The 25791-nt window shown below is 37.6% G+C and overlaps 1 long non-coding RNA gene across 11 annotated transcripts in view; it reads left to right on the top strand.

Moving 5' to 3' along the window:
• PDS5A overlaps window positions 1-25791 on the top strand; it is a 145966-nt gene that overhangs the window by 85773 nt on the left and 34402 nt on the right. For all 11 annotated transcript variants that reach the window (XR_002346613.1, XR_002346606.1, XR_002346612.1 and 8 more), the window contains 12 exons: window positions 1009-1124; window positions 4812-4917; window positions 7374-7534; window positions 9007-9130; window positions 10833-10991; window positions 11535-11603; window positions 13180-13316; window positions 16913-17036; window positions 17401-17605; window positions 18382-18496; window positions 23158-23290; window positions 24119-24238. This is a non-coding gene — a long non-coding RNA (PDS5 cohesin associated factor A). The remainder of the gene's footprint in view (window positions 1-1008; window positions 1125-4811; window positions 4918-7373; window positions 7535-9006; window positions 9131-10832; window positions 10992-11534; window positions 11604-13179; window positions 13317-16912; window positions 17037-17400; window positions 17606-18381; window positions 18497-23157; window positions 23291-24118; window positions 24239-25791) is intronic.

Genomic DNA, 25791 nt, shown 5'->3' with positions numbered 1-25791 from the left:
GTGCTTATATGCAATACCATAAGTCTCTCCTAATACCTAGTTTTTCCCTTTTTTAGTACTGACTGTATAGTTTGCCTAGCAATTTTCCATTGACATGTTTGTCATTAGACAATCACTAAATTTATCTTATATTAAAGCAACAAAATTTTATGCAAAGTGTGTGGGGGTGGGGGGATCCCTTCTGTGGGAGACCTGCACAAAATAAGTCTGATTTCAAAACGTGGTACAGTATTTAAGTTTAGATTTTTTTTCTTTTTCTTTTTTTGGCCACCCCCTGGCATAGGAGTGTTCAGGCCAGGGATAGAATGAATGCAAGCCAGAGTTGCAACCTGTGTCACAGCTGCAGCAGCACCAGATCCTTAACTTACTGCACTGGACTGGGGATCAAATCCATGCCCCTTATCCCATTGTGCCACAGTAGAAACTCCATATTTAAGTGGTTTTTTGGGGGCTTTTTGTCTTTTTGCCTTTTCACCTTTTCTAGGGCCACTCCCATGACATATGGAGGTTCCCAGGCTAGGGGTCTAATTGGAGCTGTAGCAGGTGGCCTAAGCCACAGCCACAGCAACATGGGATCCAAGCCGAGTCTGCAACTGACACCACAGCTCACGGCAATACAGGATCCTTAACCCACTGAGTGAGGCCAGGGATCGAACTCCTTAATCTACTGCAGCAGGCAAGAGATCAAACCCATGACTCTGCAGGCTTGAGCTTCTTCAGTCAGATTCTTAACCTACTGCACAACAGCAGGAATTCTTTTTGGTTTTTTTGTTTGTTTGTTTGTTTGTTTGTTTTTGACACACTCAGGCATGCTGCAGATCCCAGGCCAGGGATCAAACTACAACCCAAGCCACCACAGTGACAGCACCAGATCCTTAACCCCACTGCACCAGAAGAGAACTCCTGGTGGTTTTGTATTTTTAAATGCCTTTGATGCCTATGATCACTTTTATTTTGAAAAACATGAAAAAGGATCATTCTTATGGTAAAACTCTTTCCTTCCTATAGAGAGAAATAGCCCGGAAGCTTGCAAATCCTAAGCAGCCAACAAATCCTTTTCTAGAGATGGTCAAATTTCTGTTGGAAAGAATTGCACCTGTGCACATTGATTCAGAAGCCATAAGGTAAGCAAAGAAATATATTCATTCAAAAATAGAATGTAATTTGAAACTGCATTGTTGTAAGTTTAAATTCTGGGCACCTCAGGAGATCTAAAAGATTTCCCTGTATACCTTTTTAATGGCAGAAGCATACATCATTCAAGTTGAAAGAAGGAACTGGTCATTTCTGGTCTTTGGTTTGCTTCCCTATCTTGTATGTTTCTAAGACTTCTTATATTTATTTTTAGTCTAAATATGCTCATTAAAGAAATTTTAGGAAGTTCCCATTGTGGCTTAGTAGAAACAAGCCTGACTAGTATCCATGAGGATGCGGGTTCAATCCTTGGCCTCTTTCAGTGGGTTAAAAGGATCTGGCATTGCTGTGAGCTGTGGTGTAGGTCTAATACGTTGCTGGGATCTGGCATTGCTGTGGTGTAGACCAGCAGCTATAGCTTTGATTTGACTCCTAGCCAGGGAAATTCCATATGCCACAGGTGTGGCCCTAAAAAGCAAAAAATAAATAATATAGGCATGTTATACACCTAAGAGAAAAGTTTTTTAAAAATAAAGAAAAAAAGAAATCCTAGAACTAGAGTTCTTGTTGTGGCTCAGCAGATTATGAACCGAGACTGTTATCCATGAGGATGCAGGTTCCACCCTTAACCTCACTCAGCAGGTTAAGGATCCGGCATTGCTGTGAGCCGTGGTGTAGGCTAGCAGCTGCAGTTCTGATTCAACCCCTAACCTGGGAACTTCCATATGCCGCAGTTGTGGCCCTAAAAAGCTAAAAAGAGAGAAAAAGAACAGAAATCCTGGAACAAAAGAACAGAGAAGGAAGAAAACTTTAAACCTGTAGGCCATGATCAGCCTTTGAGTTTTCTCACCATTTTAATAAGCCACATAATATTCATTAGTGTGTATCATACTAATACATTGGGATACTGTGTATAATATCACTGCTCACCTGAGATATGTGAAAAATAGAATAGTGTTTTGAAAGGAGCACAAGAATGCCATTAAGACTAATCTGTTTTCAAAACATTTATTTATTACCAGCTTTTTGGGCTTTGAAAAAAAGTCCCCTAATTTATCTGAGTTTTTAATTAATTTTTAACTTTAATATCGGTATAACATCTCCTTGTTGGATGATTATGAGAATTAGTGGTAATATATAAAAAGTAGGAGTTCCTGCTGTGGCACGTTGGATTAAGAATCCAAGTGCATCGACTCAGGTCGCCAAGGAGGTGCAAGTTCAGTCCCTGGATGGGTGCAGTGGGTTAAAGGATGCAGTGTTGCTGCAGCCGCACCTCAGATTCAGTCCCTGGCCCCAGAACTTCCGTATGCTGTGGGTGCAGCCATAAAAATGTAAAATAAAATAAAAATAGAAAGTGAGCAGACGAGCACAATAGATGTTAACAACTTTTTTTTTTTTTAATTAGCAGTTCCCAAAATTTCATACTTTTCAGTTTCCAGTCATTTGCTGTTGTAAATTTCTGTGGATACTTTTCCCTTGTACCATTTTTCTAGTAGATTAAGCTATACATTTTTCTTTTTGAGTTGGTTACTAAATAGCAATTTTTTTCCCCTGTTTTGGCTACCCCATGGTATATGGAGTTCCTGGCCTGGGATCAGATCCAATCCACAGTCAAGACCCATGCTGCAGCTGCGGCAATGCTGGATCCTTTCACTGTGCCGTGCTGAGGATCAAATCCACGTCCCAGCACTCCCAAGATGCTGCCAATCCTACTGCCCCCACAGCGGGAGCTCCCTAAATGGCATTTATTGATTCTCTTTCCCTTAGATCAGGAGACTTGGTTCTGGCTATTAGTTATTTTATCTTATACGAGTCACTACTTTTGTTGTATTAAAATGCCAGTTGTATTAGTTTGCTAGGGTTGCCATAACAAAGTATCACAGACTGTGTGACTTAACAGAAATTCATTTTCTCACATCCTGAAGGCTAGCGGTCCAAGATTAAGGCATCAGCAAGTCTGATTTCTTCTCAAGCTTGTCAGTGCCTGGAGATAGTCTCCTCTTTGCTCTCTTCACGTGAGGACAGCAGTCATTTAGGATTATGGCCTACCCATTTGACCTCACTTTACCTTCACTATCTCTTTAAAGGCCCCATTTCCAAATATAACCACATTCTGAATTGTACTAGAGGTTAGGAATTCAGCATGAATTTGGGGGTACACTGTTCAGCTCATAATGGTGATGTTTGGGGAGGGTTGTCTGTTTCTTTGTTTTTAAGGCTGCACCTGCAGCATATGGAAGTTCCTGGGCGACTAGGGATTGAATCAGAGCTGCAGCTGCCACCCAACACCAAAGCCACAGCAACCCTGGATCCAAGCCAAATTTATGACCTATGCCACAGCTTCCAGCAACACTGGATCCTTAACTCAATCAGGCAGGCCAGGGGTCAAACCTGCATCCTTACGGATACTATGTCAGGTTTTTAAACTGCTGAGCCACAGTGGGAACTCCTAAATAGCTTTTTGGTTTTTTGTTTCTTTGCTTTTTTACAGTTGATTTACATTGTTCTTTGAATTTCTGCTGTATAGCACAGTGACCCAGTCATACATAAATATATGTATATACACACACTTTTTCTCATATTATCTTTCATCATATTCTATCACAAGGGATTGGATATAGTTCCTGCTAAATAGTTTTTGATTGATGAATATGTTTATGAATATAGCATGGTGTATCTCATGAATTGCTATAAATTTCTTTGCTATAAATCTCTGGGAGTGGAATTACTAATTCAATAAATACAAGTGATTAATGTCTTTGTCCTTATATGTTTACTGTTTGCTTTTTGTTTTTTCGTTTGTTTTTGTTTTTTTATCTTTTCTAGGGCCGCACCTGCAGCATATGGAGGTTCCCAGGCTAGGGGTCTAATCAGACCCCTGGGCCGCTGGCCTACGCCAGAGCCACAGCAACTTGGATCCAAGCTGAGTCTGCGACCTACACCACAGCTCACGGCAGTGCTGGATCCTTAACCCACTGAGCAAGTCCAGGGATCAAACCTGCAACCTCATGGTTCCTAGTCGGATTCGTTAACCACTGCGCCACGACGAGAACTCCATGTTTTAGTTTTCATTTGTCTGTTTAGCAACTAGCATCTTACTGTTTGTCTTTTTTTTCTTTCCTTCTTTCTTTTTCTTTTTTTCTTTTTTGTCTTTTTAGAGCCACACCTTCGGCATATGGAAGTTCCCAGGCTAGAGATGGAATAAGAGCTGCAGCTGCTGGCCTACAGCACAGCCACAGCAACAGAGGATCTGAGCCATTTCTGCAACCTACACCACAGCTCTCAGCAACATGGAATCCTTAGCCCATTGAGCAGGGCCAGGGATCAAACCCATGTCCTCAAGGATACTAGTTGAGTTCATTACAGCTGAGCCATGACAGGAACTCCCTTACTGTTTTTCTTAAAATTGCAAATGATCTCTCTGTATAGGAATAAATATTACATTGCTTATAGTTATAAAAATATATTTCTAAGTGTGTGTCATTTAATTTTAGTTTTATTGTTTTTCAGTAGACTTTAAGTTCAGCTGTCATGTAGAAAGGGAAATTTTAAAAGTCACAAAATAATTTTTTCCCCCAGAAAATATTTGATGTTTAGATTTTATGTCTGCCACAATGTAATTATATATAGTTACTAATCAAGTAAGATTACTAATTTAAATTTTCTTATTTTAATAGTGCACTGGTAAAACTGATGAATAAATCAATAGAGGGGACAGCAGATGATGAAGAGGAGGGTGTAAGTCCAGATACAGCTATTCGTTCAGGACTTGAACTTCTTAAGGTATTTTTGAAATAGTTTGTCTTTCTGCATTCATAATTGAATCCCCTTAAAGATATGCAAGAATCAGGTTTTATTTCATTGGAAACTAATCAAAAGATTAAAGTTTGTCATATAAATCATATTTTATAAAAATAACATGTTCACAACATCATAATAATATAATTATTTTGCATTATAAAATAATGTATTTTGGTTTTGCTATTTCATTCATCATTTTCATGCCTGCTGTGCTTATAGCAGTAAATGACCTACTCTTATCTTTCGTAGAATCTGCATCTGGGGTAGTAGGACTGCTCACAGGAATTACTTCAAAACAGCATTAGGGATTCCTTAAACAATTGGTAGTAATCCTAATAGATGCCAAAGAATTCAAAGTATTTAACAATTAATAAGATATGTGATTTAGTCGCGGGGGGGGGGGACACATCCTCATCAAACAAAATAGTTCTTGGCCTGTTTTAAGTAATGCTTTGGGGAATAATGGAACACAGACTTGGTTCCAGATTGTGGAGTGCCATTGGGGTAGAAAGGTAACTTGGGTTTGGGGAGCGGGCTCCTTCATGCAGGACTTCCTAGGCCAGGGATTGAACCTGCACCACGGTAATGACCTGAGGCACAGCAGTGACAATGCCAGACCCTTAACCCACTGAGCCACTAGGAAACTCCTAATATGGTTTTTTTATGATATAGCACTTGACAGCTTTCATTAGATGAAGAGAAGAAGAAATTAAAGGCAAAGAGACATTTAGACCATTTCAACATATGAACTAAAGGAGAAGTGACAAATCAGTACAACACTAGAAAAGAAAGTAATGGGATTGTATTGGAATGATCTTATTACATATCGTTTCATGGAAAGAATTGATTTGATGCTTCATGAGAAAGATTTTGATTATATTTTTAGTAATGAGGTTATAAATAGTTTTAAGAGTAAAATTGTCTTTAAAGCAAACTTCCCCCCCCCTTTGGCTGCACCCACAGCATGTGAAGGTTCCTGAGCCAGGGATGAAATCTGGGCCACAGTTGTAGCAGCACAGGGTCCTTAACCTTCTGCCCCACGAGGGAACATCCTTCCTAAGGCATACATTTTAAATATGTCATTTGATTCAGCTTTTCAAATTTAAATTTCCATTTTTCTATGAATAAGTAAAACCTCATAACTAAACATTATCACTGTAAACATTACCAAAAGAAAGTCTCTCCACTTTATAACCTGTTAAATAAATGCTTATTGAATAAGTTAATTAGGGCTACTATATGCTCTGTTCTCCCTTTTCCTTTCTCTGCCTTAGTGCTATTTGCTATGTTATGCTGACCAAATTGTTTCTTTTCCATGGAAGGTAAACTTTGTAGACATGTATAACTTGCTATAAATTCCTTAAGGATAACCTGAAACTTACATCATAATAAATAAGGAGAATAACTAATTTATATGTTTGTAATCATGAATAAAAGTTCCCAATAATGGCTTTTTTTTTTTTTTTTTTGGCTGCACTGCAGCTTATGAAAGTTCCCAAACCAGGGATTGAACTGAGCCACAGTTGCAGCCTGTGCCACAGTTACAGCAGCACTGGATTCTTAACCCACTGCACCACACAGGAACTCCGTGGAACTTCCAAAGGCTTCTTTGTTTATAGTTATGACGAGTGATCTTTTTGTGATGAATTTCTCTTAAAATATTTCCTTATAAAATATCTTTTTTCCAGTGAAATAAAGCTCAGTGTTAGCAACTTTTTCATATCACAGTATCACACTCCATGAAAAAAGACCTGCGTTTTCTGCATTCCCAGTATCAGAATAGACCAAGAGGTAAAGAAAACAGGCAAGGGCTGTATATCAGGAATTACTACACAGTATTTCCATTAATGTCTCATTAGCCACAACTAACTGCAAGGGAGACTGTGAGCTATAATCTTTATTCTGTGCTGCTAGCATATGCAGCCTCTAATTAAAAAAAAAAAAAAATTTTTTTTTTTTTTTTTTTTGGTCATGCTTACAGCATATGGAAGTTCCCAGGCCAGGATCAAACCCACGCCACACTTGCAGCCTCTCCATAGCTGCAGCCATGCCAGATCCTTAACCCACTGTGCCATATAGGAACTTTTTTTGCTTTTGCATTTTAGGGCCATACCTGCAGCCTATGGAAGTTCTCAGGCTAGGGGTTGAATTGGAGCTACAGCTGCCGGCCTACACCTCAGCCACAGTAACATGGGATCCAAGCCATGTCTGCAACCTACACCATAGCTTCATGGTGACGCCAGATCCCCAACTCATGAGTGAGGCCAGGGATCAAACCCACATCTTCATGGATACCAGTCAGATTCGTCTCTACTGTGCCACAACGGGAACTCCCACATGGGAACTTTCTAAAATTTTATTTGTAGTAGGAAATAATTCTCTTCTTTTAATGGATTAAAACCACTGTCTCTACTCTAAAGTTATATCTATTCCTCCAGGTTCTGTCTTTCACACATCCTACCTCGTTCCACTCTGCAGAGACGTATGAGTCCCTGTTACAGTGCCTCAGAATGGAAGATGACAAGGTAGCAGAAGCTGCTATACAAATTTTTAGAAATACAGGCCACAAAATAGAAACAGACCTGCCCCAGATACGATCGTGAGTATGTTTTTTCTCATGGTAAACACAAAAGTTTTCCAAGTGTGGGAGTCATAGGATCACCGTTTCTTTTAGGAAGATATGAGAGAGGAAAGACAGCATGTATTTAATTTACTTTTCTGTAGTATCTTTTGTTTCATCTTTTCTCTGCTTCACACACCTCCCCTATTATGGGCAGAAAATCAAACTGAAACTTTGCTTCAACAAAATTATTTTATGATATTAATATTAATAATGAAAAGTTACCACAGAAATCTAGAATTATTAATAATATTCTAATTTAATATTCTAATTTAGAATTATTAATATATCACCCTAATCAGGTAGTGTGCTTTATAAAATATTTACTAGTTGCTTGGTTCTTGTCCATGGTGCTTTTATTTCTCCCTCTAGATTAAATTAGAAGAAAATAAATGAGGACAAACAAAAAGTAAATGAAAGATACTTGTCATACATTTAAGGCAATAATACTGTTTTATACATTATAAAGTCACTGATATCAAATGCAGTGAAAACAAAGTGTCCTTTTATAATAATGGGAGGCTATAGCCATTAAGAGTGATAGTCCGAGGAGTTCCCTTGTGGCAGGATATAAAGGTACTACTACATTAGAGACAAAAAAGACAAATTAGGAAGATGTGTATTTCCACATTCCCCTATAAAAAGATTGTTTTACTTTAATCTTCAATGTCAGTTTGGTGGTTTAATGCATGGATTTAGACCAGAAACGTTTCTCATCAAATCCCAACTCCACCATTTCCTAGCTCTGTCCCCTTGAGAAGCTTAGAGAAATATTATGTTTGTGATTTCATTGTGTCAACTGTGTAATGACTATAATAATAGTCATCTTTGGGTGATCATGGGGGTTAATTTAATTTATCCATGTTAAAAAAAATCACTTAGAACTGTGCTTGGCCCAAGTACTCAATAGTTATTAGACGTTTTTGTTACTTCTCTACCTATGTAGGTATCTGTATCCATGTATACACTGTCACTGGTATGCTCATTTTTGTTTTTAATAAAACTTGGCCTTTTGTTTCTCTGTTCTCCATGATTGCTTTAAAATAACTGATGGGGATTCTGAAAGGAAGGTGAGGAATTTAGGAATATTTTCCTAGAAGGTAAATGTAAAAATATGGCATGGGGCAATTTTAGATTTTACATTAAGGATTTCTTGTTTATTTCTCAATATTCATGGAGTGGCTTTAAAATGAAAATTTAAAAAAATAAAATGAAAATTATTTTCTGGAGTATCTTTTTTTTTGAGGCATTGTATTTCTTGGATTACACTTGCAGATAGAAAAGGAGCTTTAAATCTTTCTATAAATCAGGTGATTTAGAGGAAAGGCTTTCTGCTAGCATACATCCAATAGTCACTGGAGATGAAGTAGAAGACAACCAAAAGAACTACTTGTCATTTATGGGCTTTTTTTTTTTTTTTTTTTTTTTCTAACTATGATTATTTTTTGCAGGACCTTAATTCCTATTTTACATCAGAAAGCAAAGAGAGGTACTCCACACCAAGCAAAACAGGCTGTGCACTGTATACATGCCATATTCACAAATAAAGAAGTCCAACTTGCACAGATTTTTGAGGTATATATAATACATAAGATGTGCTTTTGTTGATTTTTATTTTTACGTTCTGGGGTTTGATGAAGATAGAAAGTAGGTTTTTTTTTTTTTTTTTTTGGTTAGTCCCACTCTAGAACATAAATTCCATGGGGCTAGGGACTCTGTTTTAATCAGCACTTTAGATATTCCCAGCCTTTAGATTAGATTGTATGTTCAAATACTACATGCTGAAGGATGTTTTTGTGTGTGTGTGTGTGTGTTACATTTTACTTGTTTATATCTACCTTTTATGTGGGTTTTTTCCCCTTATCTTTTTTCCTGCATTTTTAATCTTACTAAATTTCAGTAGGTAAAATAAGAATCAAATGTCTAATATGGCGAGTTACTTTTTTTTTTTTTTGGTCTTTTTGCCATTTCTTGGGCCGCTTCTGCAGCATATGGAGGTTCCTGGGCTAGGGGTCTAATCGGAGCTGTAGCCACTGTAGCTGCCGGCCTACGCCAGAGGAACAGCAACTCGGGATCTAAGCCGTGTCTGCAACCTACACCACAGCTCACGGCAATGCCGGATCCTTAACCCACTGTGAGCAAGGCCAGGGATTGAACCCTCAATCTCATGGTTGCTAGTTGGATTCATTAACCACTGACCCACAACGGGAACTCTGTTACTTTTTTTTTTATATTGGTCCCTGTGCTATACAACAGGACCTTGTTGTTTATCCAAACTCCCAGTCTATCCTATTTCCTTCCCCCACCTCTCCCTCGGCAACCACAAATCTGTTCTCTCTGTGAGTCTCTTTCTGTTTTGTGGATAGGCTCATTTGTACCTTTTTATTTTTTGTCTTTTTTTTTTCTTTCTTCTTTTTTGCCTTTACTAGGGCCACTCCCTCTGCATATGGAGGTTCCCAGGCTAGGAGTCTAATCAGAGCTGTAGCCACCAGCCTATGCCAGAGCCACAGCAGCATGGTATCTGAGCCGCATCTGCAACCTACACCACAGCTCACGGCAACGCCGGATCCTTAACCCACTGAGCAAGGGCAGGGATCGAACCTGCAACTTCATGGTTCCTAGTCAGATTCTTTAGCCACTGAGCCACAACGGGAACTCCTATTTTTTTTTTTTTTTTTTTAACGGCCACACCTGTGGCATATGTAAATTCCCAGGCCAGGGATTGAATCCCAGTTCCAGCTGCAACCTACACCACAGTTGCTGCAACATCAGATCCTTTAACCCACTGTGTCAGGCTCCCGATTGAACCCACACCTCTGCAGCAACCCAAGCTGATGCAGTCAGATTCTTAACCCACTACACCACAGTGGGAACTCCTTATTTGAAATTTTTGCCAACGTTTATTATTATGAAAATTTTCAGACATGCAAAAAAGTTGGAATAATTTTTACAACTATATTCCCTACCTAGGTTCTTCCCATAACATTTTACTATATACATGCTTTATTACATATCTATTCATTTCCCTTTTATTCCCTTTATCCACCCATCCATTAACAGCTCTTCTTTTCTTTGGATGCGTTTCAAAATTGCAGACATCAGGACACATCCTGTCTGAAGTTACTTTTTGATCATCTCATTAGAGCAGATTTGTTTGGGCATGGTAAATTCAGGAAGACTCAGGAACATTTGCTGTTTCTTTAGAATGTCTAGATGTTTTGTTTATAAAACAAAGTGGTAAAACAAAGTGGTAATTTTGACTGTTTTATTTTTATAGCCACTTAGTAGGAGTCTGAATGCTGATGTACCAGAACAACTTATAACTCCATTAGTTTCATTGGGCCACATTTCTATGTTAGCACCGGATCAATTTGCTTCCCCAATGAAATCTGTAGTAGCAAATTTTATTGTGAAAGATCTCCTAATGAATGACAGGGTAAGTTTCTCATTTAATTAAATTTAGAATCACGAGATTAAGACTGTTTTACATCTTTATTTGCCACAGAAACATTTCTGTTTGTGTAATTCTCTTTTACTTTTAAATTATTGTGTATTTTCCCTCCTTAATTATTTTCTTAAATTTCCAAATGACATCTTTACTTTGCTTTGCTTGTGGCTATATCCATTTTTTCCCAGTACCATTTGTTGAGGAGACTGTTCATTTCCCAATAATTGGTCTTAGCACTCTTGTTAAAAAAAAAAAAAATCAATTGATCATATTTGTGATGGTTTTCTGGGTTTTCTGTTTCATTCCATTGGTCTGTATGTCTATACTTATATCAGGTATCAGCCACACTGTCTAGATTACTGTAGATTTGTAATTAAGTTTCAAAATCAGGAAGTTTGAGCCTTCCAACTTTGTTCTTCTTTCCCAGTCCTTACATGGTGACTTTCCTGTGGGTTTCTTACAACACAAGAAACTTAATGAGCAAAATTTTAAATAGTTTTCTAAAAGTAAAATTTATTCAATTGTCTGTAGTCAACAGGTGAGAAGAATGGAAAATTATGGTCTCCAGATGAAGAGGTTTCCCCTGAAGTACTAGCAAAGGTAAATTTGTATAGGTCTTGGTAACTTTTATGTTGAAATAATGAAAGTTTATAGTATCCTTTTAAAAAACTAATAGTTAATAAGCATTTTAAAATCAGGCTCTTTATTTTTATACATTGCTGTATGTCAGCATGTTCCTTAGACCTTGCTGCCATGCTAAGATAATGTAAATGAGGCCATTTGACGCAGAGATTGTTGCTCAGAAGCATCTCAAGTCCAGCCTCATTACCACCGTCTAGAGGCATATTAATATTAACTTGGCAAAAACAGATGGCTGTCATCAAAATGGTAACTTTTTTTTTTTTTTTTTTTTTTTGCTTTTTAGGGCCACACCCACTGCATATGGAAGTTCCCAGACTAGGGGTCCAATTGGATCTGTAGCTGCCGGCCTATGCCACAGCCAAGGCAATGCTGGATCCCCGACCCACTGAGCAAGGCCAGGGATCAAACCCACGTCCTTGTGGATACTAGTCAGATTCTCTTCCACTGTGCCACAATGGGAACTCCCCAATTTGGTAACTTTTGATAGATATAATTGTTCCTCAGTAAAGTTAATTTTTTTTTTTTTTTTTTTTTTGGTCTTTTTTGCCATTTCTTGGGCCGCTCCCGCGGCATATGGAGGTTCCCAGGCTAGGGGTCTAATCGGAGCCATAGCTGCCAGCCTACGCCAGAGCCACAGCAACATGGGATCCGAGCCGTGTCTGCGACCTACACCACAGCTCACGGCAACGCCGGATCCTTAACCCACTGAGTGAGGGCAGGGATCAAACCTGCAACCTCATGGTTCCTATTCGGATTCGTTAACCACTGCGCCACGACGGGAACTCCAGTAAAGTTAATTTTTAAAGTGGTAGTCTTGGAATTTAAAACAGGACATCTTCATTTTCCTCTTACTTGATAAACTGTTTCAGCATGAGTAGCTTTATAGTCTCATTTATTCTATCAACTCCTTTTTCCAGGTTGTCAGTAAATATAGCAAGTGATACCTATATCCTTTATCTAGTTCTTGTGTGTATATTGTTAAACATATATAACAGTATATGTTTTGAGTGTAAGCCTTCACGAAAATTATGACACAAGTAATTAGGAAATCTCAAATCAGACTGGATGGTTTCTTCAAAATAGTTTTTCAGTACCACAAAAAAAAAATAAAGTCTTTCTAAATAGTTATTTTTAATCACTATAATCAGTATAGGTATTTTTAAACAGTATATTTTTAGATGATTAGAAAATCTTAGGCAAGTGTCCAAATACAAAAAGTCTGAGATCAGGAGCCAGACCTTGGACAAGTTATCCATCATAGTAATATGTCTAAGTTGCCTTATTTATTGGAAATAAGAATACCTCCCTCATGGAGTTGTTGGAGATTAAATAAAGTAATGCATGTACAATTCTGGGGAAAGTACCTAGTACATATCGAACAGAATCAATTGTAGTTTTTATTATTATTCTATAGACTTATTTAATAAAACATCTGCTGGCAAATAATGTCACTAATCTAATTAAAACAAGTTAATCTTCCCTTGAAGTGGAATTCTAAGTTGCTTGCTTTCTTTCGCATGTTAATGTTTTACAGGTACAGGCAATTAAACTTCTGGTAAGGTGGCTGTTGGGTATGAAAAACAACCAGTCTAAATCTGCCAATTCAACTCTTCGGTTATTATCAGCGATGTTGGTTAGTGAGGGTGACCTGACAGAGCAAAAGAGAATCAGGTGAGATTTTTCCTCCAGTTTTTTTTTAAGCTCAAGATGTTGGTAGAGCTTACATAGTAAAGGAATTCATTTGCTTAATGAATGACTGTTATAATTGCACTGTGTGCTTTGTGTTCAAATTTTATATACTTACTTGGGGTTTATATCTCAATAATTATGGTATATTTTTCTTCATTCCTACAGACTGACCTTTTTCCAGTGAATTTTTAGTCATTATCACTATATCAGTGTTATAGTTATCTTCATCATTTGGTTCAATTAAACAAATATTTGTTGAAACACTGCTATTTGCAAAAAACTACAAAAAGCATTGCAGCAAAAACAGATAAAATTCAGTTGTTATCTTTAAGGAACTTACCACGTAGTTTAGTAATTGAACAAGTAGAGTGACTTTGTGCCATGAAAGAGATAAACATTTCAGTGTAGTTTCACAGAAGGAAAAGTTGCAGCCTCCTAGTGGTTTGCAGAAGACTCTGTAAGGTTCAAGTCTATTTCTATACATTTTCACTCTTCAAATCTTCAAAATCACCATTTATTCTTTCTATTCCTTTTAAGATGAAAATAAAAGCCAAAATTTTCATAATCCTTATTTCTTACAAATTTTTTATTTACTTGGGTCCAGGAAAAATAACTGAAAAATTCTACTTTCGATACATTCTTACTTTAAAATTGATGTTAGAAGATAGATTTAACTATTCATTTGTGCTTTCAGTATTTATTGAGCACTCTCATACCAGGTACTGCCAAGCTTTTGAAAGGTACAATAATCACCCCTTCTAAGGAATATGCATTCTAGTGGAGAGATAGGAAATGCGTACTTACAGAAGAGATGCTGAATGCTTTGATAAACTGAAGAAAACAAAAAATATTTTTTACCATAGAATAAACCCAGGGTAGGGAGTTCCCTGGTGGCATGGTGGGTTAAGCATCCGGCATGGTCACTGGTGTGGCACAGGTTTGATCCCTGGCCCAGGAACTTTCGAATGCCACAGGTGCAGCCAAAAAAAAGAAAGAAAGAATAAGCCAAGGGTAGCTTTGCATGAACAAATTAAAGATTTGGGATGAGGAGAAGTTTTAAATTTGGGAAAACTATGTACAGTATATAGCAAAGGCATAATAATAGCTCTTACAAATAAATAGGCAGGATCCCCAATAGAGATGAAAATTATATATTACTAGTTTACCTTTAAAAAAATATTGGACAGAGTTCTGTTGTGGCTCAGCAGTAATCAACCTGACTAGTACCCATGAGGATGCAGGTTCAGTTCCTGGCCCTGCTCAGTGGGTTAAAGATCCAGTGTTGCCATGAGCTGTGGTATAGGTTGGAGATGAGACTTGGGTCCTGTGGCTGTGGCTGTGGCGTAGGTCAGCAGCTGCAGCTTCAATTCAACCCCTGGCCTGGGAACTTCCATATGCTACAAGTGTGGCCCTAAAGAAAAAAAAAAAAAAAAAGGCAAAAAAAAATGTTTTAACATCACTAAAAACAATTTTAACTTCCATGGTACTACCTCTTATCTATCAAATCAGCAAAAAGGAAATTTTTAAGCAATCGTTGTTTCATGGAATCAGGAAATAGGTTTCCTCATTATTCCTGTGAATATAAATAGGTACAATCTTGGCGGACAGTTTGGCATTTTGTGTCTAGGTCCTTAAAAATGTTAGCCTTTGGCTCTTTGTTTTTACACTTATGAAATTATAAAAGAATCATACAAAAATATATACACAAATATTTCTTTCCAGCTTTTTTTTTTATCATCACAAAAGATAAAGGAATAGTTAACTGTGGAACACACATATCATGAGGTATTAGGCAGATCTTAATTAGCTATTACACATCTCATGGTTTAGCTTGGGCTCTGGAATCAGAAACTTATTCAAACTTTGTGCTCCATTTACTAGTTTTCATAAATCACTTTTCGAAGCCTCAGTTTCTTCTTCTTACAGAGTTTAGTACTCAGATAGTAGCATTAATTATAATTCCTGAATCGTTTGCCTCAGATACCATTTGAGGGTCCCTCATTGTTAGCAGTGCTCACGTTGATAGTTACGTTGTCCAGAAGTGCCATGTTTCTCCTCTTCTATGCTAAGTAATAACCCCTTGTGAATTCAAGCCAGCTTTTCACATTTTCCCAAAGTGTTTAAAATATCAAAGCTATGTTATGTTCCACAAAGTTGTTGAAGTAAGATGTCTGTCTTTTCACCACATCATTATCACATTTTAGCGTTTAGGTAATAAAAGTCGACTGGGTGTGGGTAGGGTGAGAGTGCCTGGACCTCCTGTTCTCCCTTAGAAAACTTCCTGCTACAAAGGAAAGTCTGCCTCAAAGACTAGTACCTAAGAGACACTGGCGAGCACCTCGATATCCTTTCCTTTTAGATATTTGTCTGATGCCTCCCCTTTTCTGGTGAAGATAACCTCCTAGTTCCTAGTCCCTGCATTTCATCAGACATGTGTAGGCTTAAGATTGATTTCTGTTTCGTCTGTGTACATATGTATATGAATTTAAAGATCATAGGAAATGGGGAACTACTGTCCATTTGGCTCAGCAGCTTAAGGACTCTTTGTTATCTCCGGGAGGATGCAGTTCAATCCCTGGCCTCGTTCAGGAGGTGGGTTGGGGATCCAGCATTGCTGCCTGCTGCGGTGTGGCTCACAAATACAGCTCAGATCCAGTTTCACCATGGCTAGGTATAGGCTGCAGCTAGCTTGGGAACTTCCATATGCTGCCAGTACAGCCATAAGAAGAGAAGCATTTTTTTTAATCATAAGAAATAGATTTTAAATGACAGATGATTGTTAATTTTTGAGTTTTTCATGTCAAGATTTCTGTGATCTGGCTGTGGCTCTGGCATAGGCCAGCAGCAACGGCTCCAATTAGACCCCTGGCCTGGGAACCTCCATGTGCTGTAGGTGCAGCCCTGAAAGACAAAAAAAAAAAAAATCTATGATGAATGTGAATTTCTCTTAAAATGAGGAATACAGTTCCTAATGTAAGTGGTTCTTGCTAGTGTTGTAGTTAATGCTATTATGAGTGTAAGATAGATGCTCCTCTGTGGTGGAGGATCTAAGCTACAGTGAAACTGCAAATGAAGGCAGACATAAAAAACAAGAATGAAATTTTGCCATTTGCAAGAACAAGGATGGACCTGAAGGGTGTTATGCTTAGTGAAATAAGTTGGACAAAGAATGACAGTTCTGTATGTTATCATGTATATATGGAATCTTAAAAAAAACACAAGAAAACCAGTGTGTATAACAAAAAGACATAATAACTATAAACGGAATGTAGAAAACATTTGAATCTCTAAGTTGTATGCCTGAAATTAATATAATATTATAAATCAACTATACTTCACTAAAATAAGTAACTAAATAAAAATTTTTAAATGAAGATAGGCAAATAATATCATAGAGTCACAATGTTTTGAGCCTTCTTCTCTGCTGTGAGTTCAAGGATTCAAAGTAACTCCCATTTTAGTATTTTATGTCATTTTAAACATAAATTATGCTAAAGACCTTACCAGTTAATAAGGGAGCAAAGCATTTTATGAATCATAATGATTATAGGAAATGTTTATTTCTTTTTTGTTTATAGTAAATCTGATATGTCTCGCTTGCGATTAGCTGCTGGTAGTGCCATAATGAAGCTTGCTCAGGAACCTTGTTACCATGAAATTATAACCCCAGAACAGTTTCAGCTCTGTGCGCTGGTTATTAATGTAAGTAACAATCTTATTTTTGTCATTTTCTCGGCCTTCAAAGTTAAATTCATTTGCTTGCTGTGGATTATAGATCCGTATATGTTTGGATGGCTACACAAAAAGGACTGTTATTATTACTTTCTAACCAGTTATCGCCCCCAAATTCTTTACTCTTTCAGTATAATCGTCTTCTTGTCATTACTGTTTTTTAATAAAAACATTTAAAATGCTTAAACTGGGAAGTTCCTTTGTGGCACAGTGGGTTAAGGATCCATATTGCCACAGCAAATGTTTGCCAGTTTTTAAAAACTAAGAGTTTCTGGAATAGTTTTTTAAACGTTAGTATTTTTATTTAAGTATTTTTGGTTTCGTGCTGCTGTAGGATGAGTGCTATCAAGTAAGGCAGATATTTGCCCAGAAGCTACATAAGGCACTTGTAAAGTTACTGCTCCCATTGGAGTATATGGCGATCTTTGCCTTGTGTGCCAAAGATCCTGTGAAGGAGAGAAGAGCACATGCACGACAGTGTTTACTAAAAAATATCAGTATACGAAGGGAGTACATTAAACAGAACCCCATGGCTACTGGTAAGTAACTTTGAAAGTTCTCAATGTGTAAATATATTTTGTCAATGTATCAATTTGTGGAGGGTTTCATTTTATGTATTTCTATTATAGTTTATAATAACACTGGGATTTTCATAGAATGCTGTTGTTGTAGTTAAAATATACTTAAAATCTAAAGTCCTAGTGTCTTAGTTCTCTTTATAGTACCTAAAACTATTTGGAGGCACTACATTTTTCTTATGGGATCAGCAGTGTGGATTGATTTGAACACATTGCTCTGATGTCTGAGAGTAAAGAATTATTTTCCTACCTTTGCCCCAGATCTTAAGTTACCCTTTGTGTAATTGAAAATTATCCTTTGTCTTTAGTAGCCTTCACAATTGAAAAAGTATTTCAGTATCATCTAAATACGTTGCATCTAATTTAGAAATGAGGGAGGGGAGTTCCCATCACGGCTCAGCAGAAACAAATCTGACTAGCATCCATGAGGACAAAGGTTCGATCCCTGGCCTCACTCAGTGGGTTAAGGATCTGGCGTTGCTGTGAGCTGTGGTGTAGGCCACAGACACAGCTCAGATCTGGCGTTGCTGTGGCTGTGGCGTAGGCTATCGGCTATAGCTCCAGTTTGACCCCTAGCCTGGGAACCTCCATATCCTACTGGTGCTGCCCTAAAAAGATGAAAGAAAGGAATGAACAAACAGAGGGGAAAATGTTAACTGAATGGTTAGAATGTAAAATTAGAGATGGATTTTATAAAAGCTGTTATTACTGTTGTTAATAAAATGTTTTCACTTTAGAGAAATTATTATCACTGTTGCCTGAGTATGTAGTTCCATATATGATTCACCTGCTAGCCCATGATCCAGATTTTACAAGATCACAAGATGTTGATCAGCTTCGTGATATTAAAGAGTAAGTTATGTGGATTTTTAAGAATTCTGAAAACTATTTTTACTTTTTTAGGTGTTCTCCCTATGGCTCACAGGGTTAAGGATCCAGCAGTGTCACTGCTATGGCTTTGGGTGCAGCTGTGGCATGGGTTCAGTCCCTGGCCCAGGAACTTCCATATGGGTGCAGCCATAAATAAATAGATAACTAGATAAATAAGTTGTTTTAATCAACTCTGCCTCCTGTAGCTTTTATCACTGAAATTGTATCAAAATCTTAACAATTGGGAGTTCCTGTCGTGGCGGAGTGGTTAACGAATCCGACTAGGAACCATGAGGTTGCGGGTTCGGTCCCTGCCCTTGCTCAGTGGGTTAACGATCTGGTGTTGCCATGAGCTGTGGTGTAGGTTGCAGACGTGGCTCAGATCCCCCATTGCTGTGGCTCTGGCGTAGGCCGGAGGCTACAGCTCCGATTAGACCCCTAGCCTGGGAACCTCCATATGCTGCGGGAGCGGCCCAAGAAATAGCCAAAAAAAAAAAAAAAAAAAAAAAAAGACAAAAAAAAAAATCGTAACAATTGGAAGAGATGTTATATCTTTTCGAGCATTACTATTAAGTATCAGACTATGAACTCTACATTTTGAAGGCTTATTCAGTTGTTGCTTCCAACACATCATTCCAGTGATAGTGTCTTTATATTTCAAATGCTTGAAAATAAATCTGCCTTAAAAAATATTTTGAGGAGTTCCTGTCGTGGCTCAGTGGTTAACGAATCCGACTAGGAACCATGAGGTTGCGGGTTCGGTCCCTGCCCTTGCTCAGTGGGTTAAGGATCTGGCATTGCCATGAGCTGTGGTGTAGGTTGCAGACGCGGCTCGGATCCTGCATTGCTGTGGCTCTGGCATAGGCCGGAGGCTACAGCTCCGATTCGACCCCTAGCCTGGGAACCTCCATATGCCGCAGGAGCGGCCCAAGAAATAGCAAAAAAGACCAAAAAAAAAAAAAAAAAAAATGTTTTGAGAGGAGTTCCCTGATGGCTCAGTCAGGCTGGAGATCTAGCATTCTCACTGCACTGACTCAGGTTGCTGCTGAAAGGTTTTAAAAAAGATTATTAGTTTTATTTGATTTACATATATATTTATGGCCACACTGTGGTATATGGAAGTTCCCAGGGCAGGGATTGAATCTGAGCTGCAGCTGCAGCCTGCATCACTGCTGAGGCAACACATATCCTTTAAACCACTGCACCAGGCTAGGGATCAAACCCATGTTTCTGCAGCAAACCGAGCCACTACAGTTGAACTCTTAACCCACTGCACCACAACAGAAACTCCTGGATATGTATTTTAAGGAGCCCTATAATTATCTTTCAGGAGACATAGGTTCTAGTCTCTGCTATGTGGGTTAAAAACTTCATTTCTCTGTGCTTCTTTGCTTAGATTGCCTTACCTATAAAATCAGGCTATGAAATAGATAATTCCTAAAATGGCTTCCAATTCTAATTTCTGTTTATTTTGTAGATGTTTATATTTTATTTGCAAATTCTTTTTCTTTGTTTAATAATTTTTATTTTGGAATTTCTAAGAAAGTACTTTTATAATGTGAAAAGGTGATGTATTTGCTGAGAACACAAGGTCTATCTTAGGGAATCTTTTAGCCCTAATTCAGTCTTGTGGAAAAGGAATTAGATTTGAGAGGCAGCAATGATGTGGGAAGGTTAAACATTTCATTTTAAGTTACCATATAACTTAAGTGTTAACTTTTCCTTTTCTAGTTAAAGTGTACAGTTTCTTAAGGTATACAGTTGGACTTTTGAGATCTTGTTTTTTAATGAAGAGTGTTTTTCAGCTATAAATTTCCCTTTTAGTGCTGAATTCTATGAGTATGATATGTTGCATTTTCGTTTTATTTGTTTCTAATTTTCCTTGAGATTTCTTTGATTTTTTTTGGTTATTTAAGAGTGTGGTTTAATATCCACGTATAAGTGCCTTTTTCAGTTTTCCTTCTTTTATTGACTTACAATGTCATGCCATTCTGGTCAGAAAAGATACTTTTTATTATAATTTCAGTCTTTTAAAATTTATTGCCATGTTTTGTGGCCTACCATATGGTCTGTCCTAGAGACTATTCCATGTGCACTAGAGGAAAATGTGTATTCTGCTATTGCTAGTTGGAATGTTCATATATATCTGATATGTCAGATTGGTTTATAGTGTTTTGCAGGTTCTCTGTTTTCATTTTCATCTCCTGTCTGTTTTTTCTATCCATTCCTGAACATAGGATATTGAAATCTCTCTTTTTCTTGTTTTTGGCCATGCCCATGGCATATGGAAGTTATCAGTGTCATCCTTCTGGGTTTCTTGAAATCTTTGTTTTACTTTAAATCCGTTTTTGTCTAATCCAAAAATAGCTACCAGCTCTCTTTTAGTTACTATTTGCACAAAATATATTGTCCTTATACTTTCAATTTCAAATACTTTGTGCTTTTATATCTAAACTAAGCCTGTTGTAGACAGGATATAGGTGGAATTTTTTTTCCTTAATCCACTCTGCTTATCTTTGCTTTTTCATTGCTATATTTAATCTATTTTCATTTAAAGTAAATACAGATTAAGGAAGGAGTTGCTTCTGCGTATGTTTTTCTCTGTGTTTTATATTTTTTGTTACTGAATTCCTCCATTATTGCCTTTCTTTTTTGTATTTACAGTTGACCCTTGAATAACACCAGTTTGAACTGTGAGGGTTCACTTACGTACAGATTTTTTTCGGTAGTAAATACTACAGTGCTATAAGATCCATAGTTGGTGGAACCACAGATACAAAGGAGCATCATATACAGAGGAATCAATTATATGGAGGGCCAAGAATAAGTTAAGCATGGATGACTATGTGGAAGGTCAGCCGTAGTTGTTTTTTATAGGGACTTTTTTTTTTTTTTTTTTTTTGCCTTTTAGGGCTACACCTGTGGCATATGGAAATTCCCAGGCTAGACATTGAATCAGAGCTACACCTGCTGGCCACAGCCGCAGCAGCTAGGGATCTGAGCTGCCTCTGCAATCTACACTACAGATCATGGAAATGCCGGATTCTTAACCCACTGGGTGAGGCCAGGGATCAAGTCTGCATCCTGATGGATACTAGTCAGGTTTGTAACCTGCTGAGCCACGACTGGAACTCTCTGTAGGAAAGCTTTTTGATTCATTTTCTTTTTTTTTTTTTTTTTTTTTTTAGTTATTTTCTTTTTCTTTTTTGGCCACACCCATGACATATGGAAGTTCCCAGGCCAGGGACTGAATCAGAGCCACAGCTGCAACCTGTGCCACAGCTATGGCAATGCCAGATCCTTAATCCACTGCACCACAGCAGGAACTTCACTTTTTAGTTATTTTCTTAGTGATTACACTTAACACCTTAAAGTTGTAACTATCTAGTTTGCATGATAGAAATTTAGTTTGAATATTATACACTCTGCTCTTATTCATCTCTGTCCCACTCCCTTTACATTATTATCGATACAAATTATATTATACATTGTTTCCTTTTATACAGAAATGATTATTGTTTTATGCATTTGTCTTCAAAATCATTTTTTAAAAGGAGGTAGAAATCACAAATTCAGTAATGCTGATTTTATATTTACCTATGTAGTTACTTTTGGGGGGTGATGGAGGGCATGTGGAATTTCCTGGGCCAAGGATCAAACCCTGGCCACAGCAGTGACAATACCAGATCCTTAACTTGCTAAGCCGCCAGGAGATTCCCCTATGTAGATACCTTTACCATAGTTCTTTATTTCTTCAAGTTACTGTGTAGTTTTCTTTCATTTCAGCTTGAAGGACTGAGTTTAGTATTTCTTGTAAGACAGGTCTATTACAAATTCCATAAACCTAATGCTAAATTTCCCCCTTGCAATAGTCTCTTAAAAACATTTGCATAGAGTGTAGGCACAGAGGTATACATAGATTATCAGCAAATGATTTTTCTCTCTTATTGGAGGATTTTTCTCTCTTATTGGTTATTGCCTCAGAATCGTTTTGGAAACTTATTAATAAGCTTTGAACCTAGATTTGTCAATTTAAGTTCTCCAAATGATTCTAATGTCCATCCTGCTTTGAGATTCACTTTTACTTAGAAATTCAGGTATCACTTTCAGGTACTTCAAGTATTAAATGAGTGTACAATAACAAGTGGAAAACAAAAATGCTTTTAGTTGTGACAGTTTAGCTAAATGACTAGTTACCATGCACACCAGCTTCATAGCATGTGAAATTCAGAGTTATGTCATAGTAGAATTACATACAAACCATAGATCTCCCGTATAGCTTGTCAGTAGTCAAAATGGCAAGACCCTGCTATATGCTGGCTTGCTTATCATTGCTGGACAATAATGCATGTGATATCATCTAAATATTTATTAAATACCTATAGAATGAATCTTTATGTGCTTCATGAAACTGTCAGCTTTTCTCATATTAAGCTACATTTTCAATTTTGCTGTTTGTGATATAACATTCTATTTGAATTGAATATCATTAGCAGGATATTTCTGTTAATTAGAGCTTTCTCTGTATTTCATTCTTATTTTATTTTACTCAGACAGTAGAACTTCCCAATAAACTATTTAATCCATTCAGCAAAAGCACTTACTATTAGTCTCTTTACTAAGTGAATATGTTTACCATTTAGGTGCCTATGGTTCATGCTTGAAGTTTTAATGACAAAGAATGAAAATAATAGCCATGCCTTTATGAAGAAGATGGCAGAAAACATCAAGCTAACAAAAGATGCCCAGTCTCCAGATGAATCCAAGACAAATGAAGTAAGATGTGTGCTGGCCAGTGGGTATTAAGATTTTACAGGAGAACTTATTATGACCCTTGTCCCACTTGTTTTTCCCAAATATTATGTAATATAAATAGATTACAGAATATTTATTAAAAAATACACTTATCGTCACTTTTTATTTTATTTCATTAAAAATGAAATCTGTTATTTGAAGAAAGTTTATTGCTTTTGAAGAAGATATTAAAACCTCTACAGAGGACAGATGTGAGAACTAATAAAATTTATAACTCTGCTCTCTTAAGAACTTTTAGTTCGGAGTTCCCATCGTGGCGCAGTGGTTAACGAACCTGACTAGGAACCATGAGGTTGCGGGTTCAGTCCCTCCCCTTGCTCAGTGGGTTAACGATCCGGTGTTGCCGTGAGCTGTGGTGTAGGTTGCAGACGCGGCTCGGATCCAGCATTGCTGTGGCTCTGGCGTAGGCCGGTGGCTGCAGCTCCGATTCAACCCCTAGCCTGGGAACCTCCATATGCCGCAGGAGCAGCCCAAGAAATAGAAAAAAAAAAGACAAAAAAAAAAAAATTTTTAGTTACAAGATACAGACAAGTAGATATTCTTTTTAACGTCTTGTTTAGTTTGTTTTTAGTGCATACTTGGCATTCATGTTAAGTTAAGATGAAGGGGATTTTTGTTGTTGTTTATTGGGACGTTGCTGAAGAAATGCCAAATACAGACCGAAATGCTCAATGAGTTAATAATAACCGTGTATTATTCTTTTGATTCCATTTTATATATTGCGTAGAACTGGTATTAATGGTTATTTTGCACCACTGAAAGTTATATATGATTTTTTTTCCTCCCTAGAAACTTTATACAGTATGTGATGTGGCCCTGTGTGTTATAAATAGTAAAAGTGCTTTGTGCAATGCAGATTCACCAAAGGATCCAGTCCTTCCAATGAAATTTTTTACCCAACCTGAAAAGGTAATTTTTTTCCCTTCATTTTTCTACCTTATTAAACTGATTTAAATTTGTTACCATCAACCCTACTGGCAAATCCTGATTACAGAGTTAAAAAAAAAAAAACCTCTGAGCGTTTATCAAGAAATGGGAGATTGTGGAGTTCCCACTATGGCATGGTAGGTTAATGATCTGATGTTGTCTCTGTGGTTGTGCCAGTTTAATCCCCAGCTCAGCACAGTGGGTTAAGGATCCAGCTGTGGTGTACGTCTCAGCTGCAGCTCACATTTGATCCCTGGCCCAGGAACTTCCATATGCCAAATGCCATGGGTACTCCCAAAACAGGGGAAAAAAAAAAGGAAAGAAGTGGGATCTTGTCTTCCTAAGTTTGAAAAATATCATTCTTACCAAGTGGAGAATACAAATCAAGCTTGGTAGTGGTCTTCCTATGTGAGCTCTTCCTTCTGGATATTTCTAGTATGTAAGAGTAATTTCTTAAATTGTTTCCCTCTCTCTCTCTCTCTTTTTCTTTTTTTTAGGGCTGCACCCATTATATATGGAAGTTCCCAGGCTGAGGGTTGAATTGGAGCTGCAGCTGCCGGCTTATGCCACAGCCACAGCAACGCCAGATCCGAGACTTGTCTGCATAACTCATGACAATGCCGATTCCTTAACCAGGGATCAAACTCACATCATCATGGATGCTGCTGAGTACAGGAACTCCTCATCTCATTTTATTAAAACACTGTTAGTACGTTTTCGGAGAACAAGTAAACAAAACTTTTGGTACAGTGTCAATATATATATACATCTATATATGAAATAAAATGTTTGAATGGACTTGGTCTTGGCATTTGACAGACCTGGATTCTCATCAGCCACTTTGTTTGTTTGTTTGTTTGTTTTAAGGGCCACACATGGCATATGGAAGTTCCCAGGCCAGGAGTCAAATCCAAAGCTGCAGCTGCTGACCTACACACAGTTCACAGCAATGCAGGATCCTTGACCCACTGAGCAAGGCCAGGGATCGAGCCTGCATCCTTATGGAGACTAGTCGTGTTCATTACCGCTGAGCCACAACAGGAACTCCCTAATCAATCACTTCTAATTTGAGGTACTTTATACAGATTAACTCTTCTAAACCTCAATTTCTTCACCTCTAAAATGCAGATGATAATAATACCTATGAACAATGATTAATATGTACGTTTCTAAAAGTTTGTCATAAAGTAGCATTCATATATGGTATTAATAATAAATAGTACATTTATTCTGCTGTCAACAAAGTTTTCCATGTAAGTAAATTTTCCAGCTAATTAATGCTTTTTAAGTTTTTTCGGCTCATTTAGATTAAAAAACTTTTATAAAAAATAATGTCTTAGAGTTCCCTTGTGGTACAGCAGGTTAAGGATCTCGCGTGTCACTGCAGCCACTTGGGTCACTACTGCCATTTGGGTCACTACTATGCACTACTATGGTGCAGATTCAATCCCTGGCGTGGGAACTTCTACATGTTCTGGGTGCAGCCCTGCCCCCCCAAAAAAAGTAATGTCTTTTATTTATTTTCTACTTAACGG

This window comes from Sus scrofa, chromosome 8 (genome assembly GCF_000003025.6).
Source record: "Sus scrofa isolate TJ Tabasco breed Duroc chromosome 8, Sscrofa11.1, whole genome shotgun sequence".
NCBI lineage: Eukaryota > Metazoa > Chordata > Mammalia > Artiodactyla > Suidae > Sus > Sus scrofa.
This window is presented reverse-complemented; position numbering and strand designations above follow the sequence as displayed.